The sequence below is a fragment of the Varanus komodoensis genome, unplaced genomic scaffold (genome assembly GCF_004798865.1).
Source record: "Varanus komodoensis strain SLA01 unplaced genomic scaffold, ASM479886v1 scaffold13_1, whole genome shotgun sequence".
Taxonomy (NCBI): domain Eukaryota; kingdom Metazoa; phylum Chordata; class Lepidosauria; order Squamata; family Varanidae; genus Varanus; species Varanus komodoensis.
In genome coordinates, this window is record NW_025335408.1 from 10829725 (window position 1) to 10842351 (window position 12627).

A 12627-nucleotide genomic window follows, 5' to 3' on the forward strand; every position below is an offset into this window, starting at 1 on the left:
CATGACAAGAACCTGTTTGATGGTTTCTTTTTAAAAAATTATCCAAATTAAGCATGTTAAAAGATAAAAGTAAGCTGCACTCAAGATTTGGTTTGTTTCAGAGAGCATTCCTTAAATCTTTGATGAGCAAGTATGAACCCATAATGAAGGTTTTAAAAATCCATACAATTTTCAATTAGATCTGTTATTAGAAAGGAAGGAAAAAGTTGCTGACAGAGCATGTGCTCATTTCTTAATATTCTTCCTCAAAATTCTACCCACTATTTCTTTTTAAATAACATCTGGTTTATTCAATCCAAATAAATACAAATAAATACATCTTTCCTTTTTAAGAGTCCCCAAAACCCATTCCCAGGACTGAATATGACAAGTTTTTTTGGGTCTGGAGTTAGAGGGGTACTGCTATGCAGTGTCTCTCCATCTCTCAACACAAAGAAATCCAGCTAGCCTTTCAATAATTTTTGCCCAATGGCAATATGAGTTATGAAAGGAAGGCTGGAATACCTTAGTGCTCCCACCAGTCCTAGCCAGCATAGCCAATGGTGATAAATGATGGAAGCAGCAGACCAACAACATCCAGAATGCACACATTCCATTTCCCTGCTCTTCAATCTCCTTGCAGAAATGAAGAATCCATGGGACACACACTTTCTGGAATAGGGGCAAGTTGTCTCAGTATTGGCACCTACACCATGGAGAAATCTCTCCCTTTCGGGCCATTCTGGCTGCTTTTGTTGGGTACTTGTGTAGCTAAGATTACTAGTATATTTTGGATCTGGCCAATTCCCAGACCAGATCTCGACACACTGAATCCAAAGCAGACCAAATCTGAATCTGACCAGAGTGCTCAGGTTTTGGAGACAGATATAGTCGGCATATCTGCAAAGTTTACCCATTTCTCCCCAAACTCTCCACATAAGGAAAAGGGGGTGGAGAGAGAGAGAGACGAAAAGGGTGATAAAAGGTAATTTGTGACTCTAGCTTCCATAATCCACCCCTGATGTATTGTTCTTTCTGTGAGTTTGTGGCAAATGGAGTAGAAAACAAAGGAGTCTTCAGTTGTATTTCATTTATCATATTCCCTCAACCTCTTCTACTATCTGTTTGAAATATTGCAGTTTTTCTGCCTAGGGACCCCTTTATCAAATACACAATTTTTGTAAAACTTTCCCAAAATGCTTGGTGAGGGATAAGAGGAAAGGGATCACTAACACACTGAATTTGAATATTCCCCTTTCACAAAAACACCCTTATCCTTCTGAAATGTTGCAAGTTTCTTCACTGAAGCTACTTCTGTGCTGATTGTTATTTCATTACAAGTACCCACCAAGATTTATTTATTTTATTTTACAAATGGACTACATGTCTCTATCACAATGATTTCATGTAGGAAGATAAGTGCATTTCTTTCTTAGGGAGGGGAATGAAACCTCGTAAATTATTCTCCACCTATTCATCCTAACCTTGGCAAGCTTGGTTCCTGCAGAAGGGGCAGTGTTCCCTGTGAATTACATCTATTTCTGCAAAGAAATGTAAAAAGTGACCCACAGGTCACTTTTTAAAAATATAAAAATGTAAAGTTGGATAGTGTAAATATCCATCTACTTAATTGTTTGAAATGTGGCATTTATACTCCTGTGACTATGCCTGCAAGCAGCATCAAATGTTGACGAAAGGAGAGCAATTTTTAATTTCTCAGTATAGTCAGTGGGAAGAATGAAGCTTTGCAGTTCAGTACCAGATCAAAGAAAATGGGCTCTGAATTAGTACAGATGGAATTCTGGGGTGCTAATTGGGGTCTGAGCCAAAGTTGAGGATGGGTGCACACTTCTAGCATTCAACCATGCCACTTCTGAATTACAGTTGCCAATTCTTTTTTTTTTGACAGGGTCCTAGTCTTGCATAGCTATACAGCAGGATGTTGTATCATAGCCCAGTCTATGCAGGAAATAGCTTTATCTGTTGAATTTGGCTGGTGCAGCTAGATGAGAATTTCATTTCTGTTCACATTTGATATGAAATTAGAAACATTTTAAAGTCCCCCATATACAAAAATAAAAGAAGGTTAGGTTTTAAAAGGTGAAACACCAGAGAAGACTAATATATCCACCCATTCCTGCCTGGGATGAGCTCTAGATTGTATTTGAAGTCTGAGTTTATTTCAGGACCATGGACAGCAATCCTAGAACTTCAGTACTGTTTGATTACTAGCACAGTGTCTGAGAACAAGGAGCAGGGATAAGCTTGGGCCAGGAAGGTCCTTCTAGAAGTTTCACCCTCAGCTGCTTATCTGGCTCTCAAAAGGTGAGCTAATAGGTGTTGGTTATTCCTGGAGACTGAAGGTTGGCAGGATGGAGACTCTGCAACTCAAAATCTCCTTGCTTACTAGAGGCTTCTGAGTTCTATTTCTCAGTCAGGCAATGATGCGTATAGGACATGAAATCCAAGCAGTGGACTCTAGTTCAGAAAGACTAGGGGCTGGCTCTGAAGCCTTTCCAGAGTTACTGTTTCTTAGAGGACTTCTGGATCCATGACATGACAAGTCACGGAGCTGGCTTTGCCCTTTCCAGGCTTTCCTTGGCTGGAAAAAACAAGTTCCTGGACCAAAGTTCTAGTTAGCCTTTTGGCCAAGGACTCAATGAAATTGTGGGGAGGGGTATCATGGATGGAAATTTCTCCACTGATGTCATCTGGCCTGTGGAAGGCTGAGGATCAGTCGGCCCCAAGTCTGAATAGGGTCCCCTATTATATGCTTAAGGTTGTAATGCTAAGCACAGGCACTAGTGAACTAGTTTGTTGAACTTACTGAGCTCTGGTGCCAAGTAGGCATGCATAGGAGTGAGTCACATATCACATTGTGTACAATGTAATTTAGGCATTCCAAACTTGTGCTGAATTGCACCCAGTGTTGTTTTGTTGTTTGTGTTTTTGTTTTGCTTTGATGTCTGCAGCAAAATAAAGCTGTCAATAAAAATCTATTCACCCAACTCCAAATAACTGTGAATTATTCACAATGCTATTTGTTCTCATATTTCATTGCAGTGTGACTCCGCTTTTAAAAGCCTGTAGGTAAGGTGAACAGAATGTATTCCCTGACAATTATTGATGTGAGCCCAGCCATAGGCTACAAGGTTCTATAAGAGGCTAAAGTTTAGATCTGTGGCTCAAAGCATTGTGACTCTCTCTGGAAATGTTGGAGAAAGTCAATATCTGTCTGCCTCAATGATATTTCCCACTTCTTAACAAAGACATCCAGCCCTGATAATAAAACAGGCCATAAGAGATCCAATGAGTTGTCACAAGCATCACTAATTATGCTTTGGGTCATGAACTTGAGGAAATAAGCAAGAGCAGAAACCAAATAGGGGTGCAAAAGAATGCATACTAAGGAGCACTCCGAGCTTGATTATAGAGCAATTGGAAAGACAGAGGCCCCGTTCAGTGAGTTTGATGGCTTGGAACATTCGGTTACCCAGGACACAGCATAGTGTGCAGTCCAGTTTCTGCAAAGGAAAAGAACTCTGTTAATTTGTCTTAGTTGAATACCTTGCATGGGAATAGGATCCAGGAAAGTAGGAAAGCTAAGAGGCAATGAGTTCAGAGGTAATGAGTGTCAAGAGAGGTGCAGGGTAAGCAGTAGACTGAAAAAGAAGAATGTGAAGGAAAACAGATGGCTTAAAGAAAAGGACAAGAGACACAGAAGAGGGGCTAGTCTAAGAGTAAGATCTGAAAAAAGAGCCTCACCATGCTTAAAATTAGTGGGATTTATGCAGAAGAAAGTGTGAAAGACTGAATAAGTGACAGGATGGCAACAGGGCATGGAACCAAGCAGGCAGTAACCTAGCTAAATACTGCAGAAAAAAGTAAGATAGGGGTTGGGAGCACCAGGGGCTGGCAACTTGTAGCTCTCTTGATGATTTGGCCTACAACTCACCCCAGCCCCAGCCAGTACAGCCAGTGGGGAAACATCATGGGACTTGCTGGCCAAAACGTGGAGGTCTACAGATGGTCCACCAGTGTTTTAGAAAGACAGAAGGGGCTGGACATTTCTGGCAGGAGGGAAGTGGAAGGGAAAGAGAGATGACAAAGGGGAAAGGAGTTGTAGGCTATAGAGTAGATTAGAGGTGGGCAACTTGTGGCCTCTCCCATCATGCCTCACCATTGGCTATGCGGGCCCAGGTGGCTGGGTTGTCAACCCTAGTCTAGACCCCAGCAGGCACATTCTGCTAGCTTTTCTCTATTGCTGCTGCACATAGTCATCTTCTCCCATTCAATAGTGCCCATTCACTGGGGTCAATGGATGCTTCTTTGTAGATTCCACTACTGACCGAAGTATAGCTGGTGGGAATGAATAAAAGGCCCTGCTCTATTTTTCCCAGGATGCGGTCCTCCTTTTCCTGGAGCTCTTTCACTCAGAGCTCCTTACCCTGGTGTTCCTTGTCTTTCACTCTCAGTTGAAGATTAATTTTTGGTTTCTGTTCCTTCCTTAGTGCAGGATGGCTTATACTAGCAAGCATGCAAGATAACTCTTGATGTTTTCTTTTCATTTTATTTAAAATCACTTTTATGGACTGTTTTTCATTTATAATGATGCTGGACTTGTAAAATCAAAGTGGAAAGGCAGAACATCATATAGCATCAAGGAAAGAATGAAGGCCAACAATCAGCAGGATGGCGACTAAATGTCACATAGCAGAACTATTAGGCTAATTCATTGGCTATGAACTTGTAGTTCTTTGTGGAGTCTGTTAAATATGAGTGATGCAAAAGTGTCACCATTGTTTAAACAGAAATTGAATGTCAATAATAATCAAGAGGAATGAAAGGAAAGCCATCCATCATGCATGTTTGAGAACAAGATCACCTGTTGACAATGACACATGGTCAGCTCTATAAATGTCTAACCACAAACTCTCCCCCCTGCTGCTTTTCTTCTGTTGACCCTTTTGAATTTATAAAGATCTAAGGCAGGGCTGTTGTGGCTTTATAGACTAAGCTCAACCAAACTTAAATACAGCATGTCACTATTAATTTGTGCATTTACATTCTCTTGCCTGACTGATACCATCTTTTCATGCATTTGGATTATATCAAATAATAACACACACCTGTTAAATGATATATTTATGAACATTTTCCCTTCAGCAGTTATCAGTCACACACACATGAATGCCAAGCAGACAGTTTCACAATAAGTGCTTTAGAACTCCAGAACAAAACAGTTACAAAGCTGGGCAGAACGAAGCTTACTAAAAGCTTTCAACACCACTAAAGCATTTACATTCTTTGGAGCTTTCTAGATTTCTTTCTTCTTTTCCCACACTGAGGACTTTCTGGGTTGTTGCTGTTTCTAGGTTGTTGTTCTGTGTATGCATTTTCTTTCTAACAAGTAAACAGCTTCGTGTATTACATCTCTTATTCATTTGATCATACTACACGTTTATCAACTCCTTGTTTGAAAAGTAGGTATTCTATCTGACTGATTTCTCTGAAGCTCAGTTCCTTTGCAGATGTCTCTGTGTGTTCTTTAAAGGAACACTTGAGATAACATTCTTTAAGAAAAACAGTACCACCAACAATGAGACCTTGAGGGGAAAACAGAACAAAACTTTAAAAGGAATAAGGAGGGTGAGGAAATAAAAAGGACATTGAAGTTGTGTTATTGCTCAGAAATAAGATAGAACACTGTTATGGGAGAAAATGTTGGATCAACATAGTGGCACTAATCCATCACAGTATATATGAGTTGTGCAACAAAATCCAGAGTATTACTAATGAGCTTGTAGCAGTGAAATCCCAGTGGGTGCTGTGGGGAAATTTGAAGGCGGAGAAACCATTTCATCCAAAGCCCTGCAAAGCTCATGTCAAAGGGCAGAACTGAAGTGAGGGAGAGAAGAACAATGCCTTTCCTCCTCCTTTCCTGTTCCAAGTTTGAGTTTCATTGCATTTTTGATTGATTTCTCTCTTGCTGTGTTTAGGGGGATTCCTGCTCATTCTGCTAAGTGGGGCCTTGGACTTTTGCCATGCAGTCCTGCCCTGATGTCACCACTGGAAACATATATCCCTGGAACTTAAAGAATTTTAAAGAATTGCATTAAAGAAAATTAAAGAATTTTATCAACCCTTAGTCCATTTCTGGGCATAAAGTTCCGGCACCTGTCTTTAAGACCTCATATTGCTTAGGACCCAGATTCCTGCCCCGAAACAACTGGGGTGGAAGAATATTACATCAAGCCAGAATAAAAGGTCTGCAATATTGAACAACATGCAGATATCCAGAACAGGGATTTAACTGGAAAGGTTCAAGGGGAATAGGTTGTACGTTAATAAGCCAAAAGTTCTTGAAATGCAATATCCTCAAATCACATTATTTTGTAACCCTTACGAACACGTAAAGGAGAGATCTGAGTGTTATATACTGATAGCCCATTCAAGTACTGAATTATGATGACTATGTAATCAAATTGAAATTATGGAGAAACATGGGGATCTATCACCATGCTTTGGGAATCCTAAAGATTGCAGAAGGAATAAAAATCTTTAGAGGGAGAAAATCCTGGTTGGGAGACTCCAGACAATCCCCAAAAGTCTGAGAATGCTGAGTAACCATGAAATGTAGAATGATTATTGAGTGGAGGCAGAAAAGCAGAAGGAGAATGAGCAGAATGGGGTGCCCTGGAAGAGGGACATGGGTTCCTGGAGCCCTAAACAAGAGCACTTCACAGAGCAACCTTCTGCTTCAGGTCCCATGTGATCCACCAAACAATGGCTACCTAGAGTGATCACATTCTTCCTCTTGTTCTGCCATATCTGTAATGTAGTCTTCTCTAACCTGGTAGCTTTGAGAAGTTGTGGACTATAACTCCTTGAATTGTTGACTCTTTTCTATGTTATCTGGGACTGACGTGAGTTAAAGTCCAAAACATCAGAAATGTGCCAGGTTGAGGAAGGTTATGGTATGCATGGCAAAGTGCAAGGCAAAAAGATCTCACCCACCTCCATTTAAAAAATTCCATATTTTTCACATAATTATATTGACATGATAGACTAACAGCTATCTTAGCCTCCTGGAATATTCAAAAACTTTAAATATGTTTTCAAAAGAATGCTTCTTACTATACTTGACTCTCATATCATTCATATCCAGCAGAAGTTTATTATCGCTGTTTAAAAATACCTTTGTGCCTAAAATGAGCTTTTAAAGGTGGTGGTGGTGGTGGTAGTGAAGCCAATTTACTCTTGATGTGAATTTAAAGAGAATTGTTTTGGTTATAGATTTAGAAAGGTCTTGCTACTATGATTTCCAGTCATATTTCTCAGTATGAATTTCTGCAGTTTGTGTGATACGTTTCAATTTAGAATGTCTTCTTTCAGTCCTTCCATTTCTTTTACTTTAACAGCATACCTCTTTATTTATATCATTCTGTTTTCCTGTTTCAAAAAGCCTGAATTAATTTGCTCTGGTTTAAGGCATGGAGACTCGGGGCGTTCCCTCTCCCTCACTCCTTTGCCACTTCTCTCACTGTCAAATATAGGAGATTTCCATTGGAAGTTGAAATTTGCATTCATCCTAGACAAAATCTGAGAATGATCCCAGACTTATTGACACACTGTAGAATAAATACAACATTGATTATGATTTTTTATATCTAAATGTTTTCTTGGCAGAATCTGCACTGCAAAAATTGACAGACAAAGGTTTTTAAAAAGTTGTGCTGTAAGGATTAGTTTTCGTGGTGTGCTGTCATTACAAGGCTATTGCTGGAGTGATTATTCATGTTCTGATGAAAACAGCTCAAAGAAAGATAAATGTTGGTCGCTTTAAGTTTCATAACAAAATACAAAGAAATGTGGACATACTTCTTGATCAGCTTGCTCCCGGCTGAATTGCACTTTTAGTTGAAAGATGCTCAGCATCACAGGACTGTCACAGAGCAGCAATGCCCTATTCTGCAAGTGGAAGGTAAATGAGGCTAAAAATATGAACCCCTTTTGGCCCTTTCCTTCCTGTGGTCTTTTTTCTGCCATCCAGGAGAAATCTCTTTTTCTCCAGCTGCCTCCAGCAAACCAGCCTTCAATTTTTCCAGGTCCCAGGGTTGAACGTCAGGTGGTACGAGAGTTGGTTGTTAGATGTTTGGTGAGTAACTCAAAAGAAAAGAGACTGCAAGGTTTCAAAGAGCAAAGGTTTGCAATTTACTAGGGATTTTTTTTAATCTGAGTGGACACACAGAGACATGCAATAGGAAAACTAGGGATGAATGCATGCTGCAACTACAACAACATGGTGTTCCTGCTTTATCCAGGTCGATGATCTAAGCAATACCTAACTGTCATACAACCTGCTCTCTCGGCTATCAGCTCTGACTTGTCTTGGCTTGTTTTCATCCTTTGCACTTGTTCTCCCTCTGGTTATCCTTTGTCTCTACCTTTGACTTTTTATCTTAAGTACCCTCTTTTAAATCGTTAAACTGTTATTTTCCATTCTCTACTCCAACCAATCAGGAGCTTCAAGATCAAAATCAGAGAACTTTGATAAGTTTGAGTTCTGCAGATTTGCTTATCCCAAATTCAGTAGGTTTAGGAATTCTAGCCCATGTTGTACCTGCCTGCAAAAGAAGAGGATACTGTCAGGAAAAGGAGGTCCCATTACAATTCAATGCCATAAATTTGCTTGAATATGCAAGGGCTTGGTATTTTGAAGGACACATTCCTGAGCCCAGATGGATCCCTGTCAGTTTTGCTTTCTCTCACATGCGGAGTCTTCATCCTCTACTGCTGAGAGTGCTGCTGTTCTCAAGTTCTTCCTATCCCATTTATGGAGAAGTTTGTGCTTTTCGGTAGCCATTGCTAGCCTCCACTGTCATAGATACAGTCTTGGAAATGGTTCTCCTGCCTTGGGGTACAGCTGACCCAATGACATGGGCTAAAAATGTTCCCCTTTACAATTGTGCAGCACACAGAATGCCTTGGATGGTCTCCTGTCATGACGGACGGCTGACCATGACTGCGACCTGGTTAACTTCATTTTCTTTAGTCGCACATTTGCCAATCTGTGGACTGCTTCTACACAGTTGAAGGAAGACAAAAATGTAGAGGGGAGGAATGGGAAGTGGTTCTGCTGAGCTTGCCTGACTTAGGAACTTCCCACTTACATGTATGGTGAATTTGCACAGGGAGTAGGTGCACTTGAAGAATATGATCACCGTGAATTCTGATTTTTAAAAATCTGGTCTCCCCCCTCTACAGTACTGTGAGGATTTATTTATTTTATTTTCCGATTTATATCCTGCCTTTTTCCTACAAAGGGCTCAAGGCAGCGTACATCCTCCTCCATCTTATCCCCACAACAACAACCCTGTGAGGTAGGTTGGGCTGAGAGTCTGTGACTGGCCCAAAGTCACCCAGTTGGCTCCATGGCTGAGTGGGGACAAGAACCCAGATCATCTGAGACCCAGTCCCATGCTCTTAACCACTACACCACACTGACTCTCACAGATCATTATCTGTAGGACTTAATTATTTGAGGGTCTGTGCAATTTCCAAATACCTTGATGCTTTTCTTTGCATAGACCTACTTCACACCTAGTACAGCAGTTTTCCCCAGCCTAGGTACCTCCAGATCATTTGGCCTACAATTCGCATCATCTCTGGCCAGTGGCCATGTGGTCTGGGGCTAATGAAAGTTATAGGCCAACATATATAGAGGAGTCCAGGTTGAGGAAAGGTGAAGAAGAACCTAATTTAGTGGTAGACAGTTTGATGCCTTCCAATATTTTGTCAACCACTTTTAAGCTCCAGCCAGTATGAGCAAAGATCAGGAAGTACGGGAATTGCAGTCCAAAATACCTGGAGGGCACTTCTGTTGCCTACCCTGGCCTAATCCAATTAGACTGCCAATGTCCTCTTATGTTGCATTTTAAGACCCTGAGTCAAAACAAACTTCTGTAGCTAGCAGCTGTGTCTATTTTCATTTTTACCTACTGTCAATGCAGGAAGTGATCTGGACCTTAAACACTTCCAGGATTGCTCATCCAACCATTCTAGGACTATAGTTCATCCAGAATTGTAGGACCCTTTTTCCTGTCTTAACATGCATAGGATTGTGTGTTAAACAAATCTATCACAGCACAACCTTATACAAGTTGTCTTTACAGAAGTAAATTCTATTTGAGTTCAGTGGGATGTAATCCCAGGTAAGCAAGTACATGATTGCAATTTAAGCCACATTTACCTGAGTGGATAACCCACCTACATTTGACAACTGAAGAATGGCAGCCAGGGGGTGGGTGGGTGGGACCAAGCTCTCTCTCTCTCTCTCTCTCTCTCTCTCTCTCACACACACACACACACACACACACACACACACAAAATAACCAATAGCTGTGGCCTCTCTTAAACACAAATTTACTATGCTGGAAATCCTTGTATAGGGATTTCCTATCCCTTGAATAGGTCTAGGATAATTGTGCATGCCAGTGGAGGTCTAATCTGGATTGGAGGTCCAATCTGGTAGGTTAGTGTGGCATTCCTGAACATGAAGGAAATGTTCAGTGGTCTACCTTCATAACCATTTAGAGCCCCTGCTGAGTTCAAGATGTAGATGAGATAAATTTCATAAAAGTCAGAGAGGCAACTGTGTCTTATCAGTGGTTAATTCCTCCTCTGGAAGGCCTGTCTCGTTCTTTGGAACTGATGCCAAGAGACAAAAAGGCTAAGGGGGTTCAGGAACACACAGGGGGCAGGGCATAACAAGTCACATTTCCTCACTCATTAAACCATCTCTCTTTCTAAACCTGTTTCACATTTCTGGCAGAGAACAAGAGGAATGGATTTTGGACGTGTTTTCCTTTGTTGTTGTTTGACCTTGCCAGTCAAATTCATTGCAGGCATCAACTATTGTTCATTCAGACTAAGTGCTTTTAAGGAAATCTTTCTGCCATTAATGCCTAATCATCAGACAAGAGGAGTCTGGTGATGATTGAAGCTGTTGTAGACCATGGTGTGTGTGGGGGGGGGTGTGGGGGTGTGAGAAAGAGAGAGAGAGAGAACATATGTTCATGTGTGTGTGCATGCATGCACACACACAAGGATGCCATATACTGTCAGGAGGAAGAAAGGTCATAGAATGTCTTGGTTGCCATCATTCATGAACCCATGAATGTAAGTCCTTGTTCATTATTGGATTCTTAGCAGACGCAAAAATAGACCAAACTCTTCTCCCATTGTCTGGATTAGTGCACAGGATTAGTGTCTCCAATGTGATGCACAAGTTCCCTATGAGCTGCAATTGGATGGAACACATATGAGAAGGATCTATGAAATGTTAGAGGTGAAAAGGGGCACCAGCCTCAGACAAAATGCATGCAGAACCAATCCCCTTTAAAATATGAAGTGTCCACCTCTGTCTTACTGTCAAACACAGAGTAGGAGAACAAACTGATCTTGGAGGAGTTACGTCTCTTCCCTACTTGCTGCTTGTCTAACTCTTCCCTGTTCAGCCAAAGGACCTTGCCTGAATGCTGCTCTGTACTCCCAAGCTTTCCGCATCCTTCACGGGCAATCCTTAGCTCCCATTGGTGTTGCAGGGGTGTCGGGGATCATTCCAGCTCCCTATCTTCTAAGTAAGAGTCTTTCCCATTCTCATTTCCCCATTGTTTATGCTCCCTGTTGCATTGCATACCTTTCTCACTAACATAAGGTGTGATTTAAAAAGCCAGTGAAAAATGGATGAAATGTTTATGGGGATATGAAGTAGGGAGAGAAACAGGGGGAGATTTATGGGTGAGATGTGTGTAAGCACTATGAAAGGGAATAAATTTCCCTTAAATTCCTCTTGTCACAAGAACATTACCATGGTGTAGCAGACCATAAGTCCGTTGCACATAGCTTCCTCTTTACACTGTGGCCAACTGGTTGTTTCAAAAATTTAGAGGCATTCGTAAAGGAACAAGCTAGGTAAGACCCCATGTTGTTTGTTCCCAGCATCAAAGTAAGTGGTGGAATGTGTTTTCTTTTCTTTTCTTTTTTTCCTGCTTTCCATGTTTTATTCATTGTCTTCCGTATGAAGCTTCCAAATAATGTTTGCCCTGGGATAAAGGGTACCAAGGGGATATCAGACAGCCTCTTCTACTGCCTATCTTGGATGGCAGGAGTCACAAAGCAGTTGTGAAACATCTGGCATTGACGACATCAGCACGAGACATTTGGCTGCCTGTGGTGAAGAAGAAGCCTGTCCTCCTACCTTCTGGATTCACGTGCATGAACTGACTGGGCCAGCAGTGGGATTTTACTTGCGTAGGAATGGTAAGGCTGGACAGGAATAGCCTATATAACTTTAGTAGCACAACTATAAGGGCCTGCTTTAAAGCAAAGAAGCTCTGTACAGCATGGATCTAAAGAACTTCAACTAGCAGCAGACTCAGGCATTTAACAGAGCAAAAGTACTTTGCCCCAGATGGGAAAAACCTGACTGACAGCAAGTAAGCCAGAGACTGGTTTTTCATAGGATGGCCTAGAATGATTACAGAGGACATGGGAGAAAAGTGGAGTCTGGAAAAAAGGAAACCCCAGTGCATTGGGGAGAATTCTGACCAGCCTAGTCTGCATCTGTAACCACAAGGACCAATT